At 37.2% G+C, this 9831-nt stretch overlaps 1 pseudogene; it reads left to right on the forward strand.

Annotated features, from left to right (window-relative positions):
• The first annotated feature begins 7469 nt into the window (after positions 1–7469).
• On the forward strand, positions 7470–8397 carry LOC148773444 (olfactory receptor 13H1-like; annotated as a pseudogene).
• The last annotated feature ends 1434 nt before the right edge of the window (positions 8398–9831 follow it).

A 9831-nucleotide genomic window follows, 5' to 3' on the forward strand; every position in this document is an offset into this window, starting at 1 on the left:
TAAAGAAAGCTGAGCACCAAAGAATCGATGCTTTTGAACTGTGGTGTTGGAGAAGACTCTTGGGAATCCCTTGGACTGCAAGGAGACCCAACCAGTCCATCCTAAAGGAGATTAGTCCTGGGTGTTCAATGGAAGGACTGATGCTGAGGCTGAAACTCCAATACTTTGGCCACCTGATGTGAAGAGCTGACTCACTGGAAAAGACCCTGATGCTGGGAAAGACTGAGGGCAGGAGAAGAAGGGGACGACAGAGGATGAGATGGTTGGATGGCATCACCAACTCAATGGACATGGGTTTGGGTGGACTCCAGGAGTTGGTGATGGATAGGGAGGCCTGGCGTGCTGCGGTTCATGGGGTCGCAAATAGTCGGACACGACTGAGCGACCGAACTGAACTGAATCACAGTTTCAATTTTAGTGCTTTTGATTGACCTGTTCATATTTTCTATTTCTTCCTGGTTCAGTTTAGGGAGACTATATCTGTCTAAGAATGTGTCCATTTCTTCCAGGTTGTCCATTTTACAGTTGTTCATAGTAGTCTCTTATGATTCTTTGTATTTCTGTGGTGCCAGTTGTAAATTTTCCATTTTCATTTTTAATTTTATTGACTTGAGTCCTCTCATTTTTTTTCTTGGTGAGTTTGGTTAAAGGTTTATCAATTTTGTTTATCTTCTCAAAGAACCAGCTTTTAGTTTCATCGATCTTTGTGATTATTTTCTTTTTCTCTATTTCATTTATGTCTGCTTTGATCTTTATGATTTCCTCTTTTCTAATAACTTTAGGTTTTGCTTGTTCTTCTTTCTCTTGCTGTTTTAGGTGTAAGGTTAATATTTGAGATTTTTCTTGAAGCAAGATTGTATTGCTATAAACTTCCCTCTTAGAATTGCTTTTGCTTCATACCATGTTTTAGACTATTATGCTTTCATTTTCATTTGTGTCTAGGTAATTTTTTTTATTTCTTCTTTGATTATCTCAGTGATCCGATGGCTGTTGAGTAGTATCTTGTTTAGCCACTATATGTTTGTGCTTTTTAGATTTTTTCTTGTAGTTTATTTCTAATTGCATAGCATGATCAGAAAAGATACTTGATATAATTTCTATTTTTTAAAATTTACCAAGGCTCATCTTGTGGCCTAGCATGTGGTCAATCCTGGAGAATGTTCTGTGCGCACTTGAGAAGACTGTGTAGTTTGCTGCTTTGGGGTGGAATGCTCTGTAAATATCAATTAGTTCCAACATGTCACCATGATTTTTTATCATCTATTTTACATTGACCATAAGAAACCAAATATACTCAAAATCATAGAGCAAGAAGACTCCTAAATCATTGTCTTTGCCATGGGGAAAATGCTAGAGTGGGAAACAGGGCCCAGCATTTTCTATAGTTTGATGTGATGACTGTGAAAATAGACATAGGAATAGGGAAAGAGCTCAAATATTGTTGATGGCCTTGACCAACAGTACCATTCTCTGTGGTTTTAGCTCCATTACCGACAGTTTTCTGTGGCTTTCAGGTCTTCTCTTTTGATTGGAAAAAAATGTTGATTAAAAAGAGTGATTATCCAGTGATAGTCATTTGCTTAACAGAGGAGAAATGAAAGTCCCAGGTGTTCTAGCACAACCAGGGCAAGAAATCTGACCTCAGGACTTCTAAACTAAGTTGTTCTTCAAGTTGAGAGTTAAAGAAGACACATTTTCAATTAACCTAAAATTTGAGTGAAATAAGAATCCTATGCATTTGAAAACCTGGCACTCATTCTAGAGTCAAGTGGAAAACATGGTTATACATAGGCAATGGATATGCTTCCTATACTTCAACTCTTTTTTAGATGGCACAGTCATCTGCACTCATCATCTTCCAGAGATCCCCTTTCCCTGTTCTAGTTTCTCTTTTTAGTCATCTGCTCTACCCAAGAGCCTGTTGCCAACAGTAGCTTCAGTCATCCAGGAATGCTCACAACCTCTGGTGCAAGAGGAGATTAGACTCTTATGGTAAATGGCTGTCAAAGGTCTGGGTATGAGTTAGTTTCACTGAAGGAAACCTGAACTTTTACAGGACAGGTGCTAATGCCTGCTAATTGCTATCACCTAATAATTAGATTGGTGGACATTTCACTCTAGGGGCAGGGATGAAAACTGGTAGGCTTAAAAGCTGTCTTCTCAGGGGACCCTGAGATTGGGAACCGTGAGATCAATAGCATGTTTCTAGGCCTTAGTTCTATGAGGAATTCAGAGGGCACAGAGAACCACAAATAGGGCATAAGACCTGCAGATACCTAAGGGTTTCTGGTTCAAAGAGTCACTCTTCAAGAGGACACTGGGGAGAAAATCAAGTATATTATCAGAAGCTGTTTTGGGTTTGTGATTGAGAGGTCTTAGAACTAACTATATCATCTGAGTTGAGATGGAAGGACTACAGACTACTTAACTTGGGGGAAAAATACTCTGTGAGAGTATTCTATAGTAATGAGTAGTGAGTTTCTATACTAAATAAGTCCCACACAGGGATTAAAAGGTTTCCTATTACATGAGACTTTTAGTGGTAAAACCAAGAAAGTCTGGGACAAGCCAGGATGATTGGTTATCCTACACTACTACACTTCAGCTGCAGCTATCTGCTATCTATTCAGCAAGCAGTGAAACTTGTTCTTGCTTCAGAGTCTTAGCACTTACTCTTCCCCCTCCCTGGAACTCTCTTCCCCTAGATTTTCACATAGTCCCTTTGTATACTTTTGGTCTCAACTCAAATAGTAATCTTGTTCCAGCACTCTCTTTCATATCAACTCTGCTTTCTTCATAACCGTTATTATGATATGAATTGCTTAATTTGCTACTTATTGTTCTATCATCCATATAGAGTATAAGTTAAATGAGAATGGATGCCTAGTCTCTATTTGTTCATTGCTGTATCCTCAGCAACTTTAACAGAATTGGATATATGGTATGAACTCAAAAAATATTTACTGAATGGACAAATGAATGAATGATTCTGCCTGACTCTAAAGCATATATTGAATTCTCTCTTAGATACAACAAAAAACTCTGAGAAAAATATCCACAAGACAAGTAAAATCCAGCTACCTGGTAAACTTTCAAATTAGGCCACACAGATCTATGTGGCCTAGTAGAATCTTGAGCTTCTCTCATAGCTCAGTTGGTAAAGAATCTGCCTGCAATGCAGGAGACCCCAGGTTGATTCCTGGGTAAGGAAGATCCACTAGAGAAGGGATAGGCTACCCACTCCAGTATTCTTAGGCTTCCCTGGTGGCTCAGCTGGTAAAGAATCTGCCTGCAAAGAGGGAGACCTGGGTTCGATCCCTTGGTTGGAAAGATCCCCTGGAGAAGGGAAAGGCTACCCACTCCAGTATTCTGGCCTGGAGAATTCCATAGACCGTACAGTCCATGGGGTCGCAAAGAGTTGGACATGACTGAGCGACTTTCACTTTCACTGGTAGAATCTGACTACAAGACAGGAAAGTTGCTGTCAATTAGGCCTTTCGAGATTGCTATGTAAGTACAGTCTACATGCAGGAGATCTGAGTCTGGACTGTTTGCACGCTCTGTGCTGTCCTCTTGAAGTGGAAAAGGTCTATTTTCATCTTAAATCTCTTGTGATTATCTGTAACTGGTCAAGTATCATCAGAGTGTTTAAGAAATTTGAAATTAAAAGATTCAGAGAAAAGCCAATTTCCCTTTTAAAAGTATTGGCCATAGACTTTCTTTCTATTATGAACTCCCAGATGATATGGTTATTTTGTCCAAGATTCTGGCTCATTCCATCATAATTAAATCCATAGCATCATTTCCCCTCAATGGTTCTTTAACCTTCTGAGAAATGAAATTGTCAGCAAGGCAAATCCCAAATTTATCAGATACCCTGCTCTTTACCAGCCTGAGATTTCCATCAGATGCCTGGACAGCTTAAACTTTCCATTCCTATTGTAGTATGCTTCTATGTCAGTTCTGTAATATTCATCAGAGAAGCATCAATCATGTTCTCCATGAAATATTTATTTGGTGGCATTGCAATTTCTTTCAATTTCTGCGCTACTACAAATGTTCATCATCCTATTCTCCTTTACGTTTTGTGGATTTCCACAAAGGTTTAATATATTTTTAATATATGGGTGTGAGAAAGTCCCCAGGATAGAATCACAAAGAAAATTCTTGAGGAATTAATATCTCACATAAGCAGAACCTTATCATCAACACTCTGTGGAGAGAGTGACCCACAGAACCTGCTATGAAGTGACTAACTGGGTGAAAGTTCTCATGTTGTATTTCTACAGAGCACTGCTATGTCAGTTGATACACTTTTTGGGTACAAAGAAATTGACAAGTAAAAATTTCAGGAAGAGACTTCCCTGATGATCTGATGGTTAAGACTTTTTGCTGGTTTGATCACTGGTCAGGGAACTAAGATTCCCATGTGCTGCATGGGGCAGCCAGAAAGGAAAACATAATAAAAATTGCATGATTAAATGCAATGTAAAAAATACCTGAATGGAAGAATCCATTTAGTTAAAGTGACATCAAGAGCTTTTATTTCAACAAACATCTTTGAAGGGTTTTCTCTGTGCAAGGTAGAGTTCCAAAGAAAATGGAAATGACTCAGATATGGTCGCTAAATCCAAGGGCTTATAGCTTCCAAAATGTACACTCAGTCTTACTTCCATTATACAGAGACAAAGATCCCTCAAGTTAAAAAAAACACTAAATTGAACTCACAATTATACTTGAGAGAGAACTGGATTGACAACCATAGTATATCTCTGGAGGATCCAGTAAACACAAAAGTTACATAATCACAACTTGATGTACATCTTGATCCCCAAAATTCCTCAATATAAATTCTTCATAGCACTTACCTGAATATTTAACTTGTTATCAGAAAAGTAAGTAAATGAAGAACTACCCAGACAGAACAAAGTTTCTCCTTTGAGGAAAAGCAGTGCTGGTTCCCAACTGCCACCATATTTACTGACTAGAATCATTGCTATAGGGAACATTCACTGAAATGCTCATTAATCAAGTTAGGAGGAAAGTGAACATTATTTTAACGAGCTAAATACAGCAGATGTCTCCTCCTCCTTATTTGTTTTCTCTTCTCTATTTGCATTAGGCAACTTAATTACAAAGCAGGGATATCTCCTAAATCCCCAAAGCAGAATTGTTCAAGTCTGAGGTTATAAATTCTTAAACCCACCACAAGATTATCCAAATTTCCAAAGTTCCTTCTTGCATTTGAATTGTGGCTTCTTTTAATACTACCTAAAAATTTTTGGTCTGTAAGTAGACTATACATCTTTGGCAAACACAAATGCTTTAAAAATATCTCAATATATTCAGAAAGTACATTTTCTCAATTTATTTTTGTATTTCTGGGAACAAAATAACAGAATTTTGGACACTTCTAGAAGAAATAGCATTCTAATATTTGTACAGGCAAAGAAAAACTGCATGTCATGAATTGACATCTATATTACTATTATGCTAGAAAATGAATGTTTCTATTGTCTTTTAGACACCAACCTTTCATGGTAGCCTTATTACAAGCCAACTCTGTGTAAATAAAAGAAAAAGATATTTAACAAGTAGAAATAAATGGGCATGATTCACCAGCACAGTTAACTCAAGATTTTCCAACCTTATAACCACAAATGATAGGAAGATTTATTACCACAGCTGCTTGTATTAAACTTCTTTTCCTTGCAGTTGAAAGAATCAAATTTCTTCTTGGAGATTAGTCATTTGTGGGGGTGTCGCCAACTGCAAAATGTTTCTGTTATGAATGAGGTGCACTTCTCTGTTGTTGTCCTCCAGCCCTAAGTCAGTGAATAATTTTCATCTCTTTATATATCTCTTTTCCCGCCTACCATTAGGAACAAATTTTAATGACTTACATAGTCAAACTTTCTTTAGTTGTTACTCAAGCCAAAAACTTCAGATGGTATTCTTTCTGGTAACATGATAACCTTACAAAGAAAGGTACAATGACATGACATTTTGGCACATGTTTACAAGGATGAAATCCAAGCTGACGGAAAGATCTACACGGGCCATGAAAGTGGGAAGAGAGCTAATGTATCTTGGGTGGTATACTTGTACTAAGCACTGTGTTAGGTTCTTTCTAGAAATAATCTTGTCTAATTCTTTGAGCAAGCTCTGAGAGCTGGTGATGGACAGGGAAGCTTGGCATGCTGCAGTCCATGGGGTCACAAAAAGTTGGATGCAACTGAGCGACTAAATTGAACTGAATTCTTAGAACAGTTCTACCAGGGGCTAGGTGATATTCCCATTTTATATGTGAGGAAACTGAGTTTCTCAAGATGGTTCAGCTTGTTAGTGGATCCATGTGACTCCCTTGCCTTCTCTCTGTATTTCAACATTCTGCCTATTTAGTATGAAGAATTACCTAATTATGTATAGCACTAACATAACTATACAGTTAAGGAGAGGTTTGATTCTGTGTCTAAATAAGAAAATCATAAAGCCAAAAGAGACTTCAATGGGTCATCTCTTTCACTCCCTACTGAAATCATATAAAACTGAGAAAGCTCTGCCTTTTTTTTCTTTTTTTTTTTTTTCTGAACACTTCCGGAAACATGTATTCCAAGATTTCCCTTGTCTCCCTTCACAATTTCTGGTAACTGTCGTCTTCATGAAATGTTTTTATCTAATAAGATTTTCCCATCACCCTTTAAGCTTTTGTTCTGAACTGTATGGAGATGGCAGGATCTACACATAGTATGTTTCTGTCATTTGAAAATAGTTGTTAAGACAACTAAACAGAGTGAGATTTCAGTAAACCCACACGTTGCTTGGTTTATTTCATGTCATTTTGGCTGGTGATGTTTTTCCATTGAAGTAAGTGATAGATTTAGCTACATACACACTTTCTAATTTACCATGCATAGGTGGTTTTACTATTATGCATAAACAAAAACCAAAAAAAAAAAGTTGAAAAGCAAAGAAGTAGTCCAAGAATTCACAACTGGATCTTTGAGCTTAAACTTAAAAATTATTACTTGCTAATTAATGAACCAGCTTAAATAAAACTGACTATAAACAAGCATTTTGGGTGGGGAGATGTAGCATATTTGCCTCTTTTTTTGGTTAAGAATATAGTCAATCATCTAGCTATGCCCCTTTATGAGAGTAATAGTTCTGCTTAACCCACTATTGATGTTTCACCCACTTGCTTGATCAAATGTGTCTTACATGATCTAAGGGGTACCTAACAGTCCAAACAACTTAATAAGCCTTTCCTGATCATATACAGTTCTGTAAGACAGAAAAACAAAGAGAGAACCTCTATTTCCAGATGAGTCTAACCCAGTAAAATGAATGACACACACTAATCCAGAACATGGCTTCTAATAAGCTATTGAGATGCTACTCTTTCTGTTTCTTCATTTAGGTAATATGATGTTTTGTCTTCTTTCCCAGTACTTAAGACAACTAAATAAATGGGCAGTCTAAAGAAAGACAATGCCTCTGAGGTGAATGAATTTATCCTTGTTGGATTTTCCCAACAGCCTCAAATCCAGGTTGCCTTATTCTAAGGACTGCTGCTTTTCTACCTGGTCACAGTGTTTGGGAACAACCTTATTGTTGTAATGAGATGGGATTCTCAACATCATACATCCATGTATTTTTTTTTCTCAGTAAGTTATCCTTCCTTGATGTCTGTTATTCCACCAGCTGGGAGCCATATGTGTTGGTCCAATGTTTCAGGGACTTCCCTACCATTTCCTATACCAGCTGTTAGGCCCAGATGACCACATTCCTCTTTCTGGGGATGACAGAGTGTCTCCTCCTTGATATCATGGCTTATGACAGATTTGTTGCAATCTCCAATCTCCTGCATTATGCCGTCATTATGAACAAGTGGGTTTGCATAGAGTTGGCCTTGGGAACCTGGACTAGTGCCTTCTTAGTAGCAGTCACACCAATCATTGCAAGCCCTGCTCATTGTTGCGGGCATTATTTCATCAACCACTTTACCTGTGAGATCCCAGCCCTGCTGAAGCTTATCTGCTCAGACACCCGTGTCAGTCTAATTCTGGGTCTGGTTATCACTGCCCCTGACATTCACTTGTATCCTCATCTATTACTCGCATTGTGGATGCCATGCTGAAGACCCATTCTGTGGAGGCCAGACTCAAAGCTTTCTCCACTTGTGGATCCCATCTAACTGTGGCCACCATGTTTTATGGGACAGCCATCTACATGTTACTGAAACCTCAGTCAAAAGAATATCAAGAAGAGGACAAAGTCATCTCAATATTTTATGGAGCAGTCACCTCCATATTAAATCCCCTCATTTACACTTTGAGAAATAAGGATGTAAATGGAGATCTTGGGAAGTTAGCCAAAGGAAATGAAAAATCCTAATGGCTCTCTTTATAAGCCTCTCCAACATGCAAGAAAAACAGTGAAAACTCAGACCATAAAATTTCAGTTTACATGCTTAAAAACAGCAACAACAACAAAAATCTCAGTAAGCATTCTTTCTGTGGTCATCACTAGGAACTCATTAACAAGTATACCATGAAAGTTAACATTTTGTCAAGCCATGTGAAGCATTAAGGCCATGAATGTGCCTAAAATAGTTCACAAAGAGAATAATGGTAGTAGGGATGCAAAGGTGATAGCTACAGCCATAGTAGCCCATCAGGGAGTTTTTTTTCTGGGGTAGAAAGCACAAGATTTTTGCAAACAAACATCTTTGTATTTGCCACACAAGGTAGACAGAATTCATATATATGACAGTGGTCATGCAACCAGAATATAGCATTTGCTCCTCATATTGCATTTTAGAGATGTCTGACCCAATTTGAACCTGATGGAAAAATGACCCCTCACACCCCACATGTATGTGATACTATCTCATGGCAATAAGCAACTTTTGTATTTAAAACATGTTATCATTTGAAAGTGTTTTCTTAAAAATTATTCTAATTTATGCTTATAATTTCTTATTTTAAAATAGTTTGCATTATGCATATTAATAAATATTTTCTCAACCAACATTTATTTCTGCAAATATTAAATTTCCATAATATCAATTTCTTATAAAAATGTCTAAACTGAAATTGTTATTCTTTTGCCTTCTCCTATTTCTCTGCCTTCTATTCCATGGTGTGCTTTAGTGACCCTCTGGTCATTTCTACTCCCAGTTCTCATACACATTCATGAGCATTTCTGCTCTACCCAAGAGCCTTCATGGCCAAGATTGTGAATATTTTTCTCTTTTTCCCCAATTTAATAAAATGCCATATGCAGTTCCTATTGTTGCCAAGCAACATTTACTTTATACTTTGTATTATGGTAACTTGTTGATTCTTTTTCTCATCTTAAGTTGATTGACCCCAGAAACCATTTGCCACAGCACATTCAGAAGGTAGATATGTCTTCTAAAATTTCCCTTATTCCTAGAGGCTTCTCTTGGGTAGATGGGTATATGATCACAGTGCTTTCTATCATTAGCCTTTTTCTTCATTTTCTGAAGGTTGTTTATTTTTAAAGTATATTATCTGAGAAATTATATATATATATACCTGTATATATGCACATATAATATACTTATATATTATGTGTTATATATTCAGTTCAGTTCAGTCACTCAGTTGTGTCTGACTCTTTGTGACCCCATGGACTGCAGCATGCCAGGCTTCCCTATTCATCACCAATTCCCAGAGCTTACTCAAACTCATGTCCACTGAATTGGTGATGCCATCCAACCATCTTATCCTCTATATTATAATTACATATATTATACTTTTATAATATATTCTAAATTTTATAATTTATATGTATTTTATAATA

The sequence above is a fragment of the Moschus berezovskii genome, chromosome X, assembly GCF_049115385.1.
Source record: "Moschus berezovskii isolate FMDL1 chromosome X, NW_MosBer_1.0, whole genome shotgun sequence".
Taxonomy (NCBI): domain Eukaryota; kingdom Metazoa; phylum Chordata; class Mammalia; order Artiodactyla; family Moschidae; genus Moschus; species Moschus berezovskii.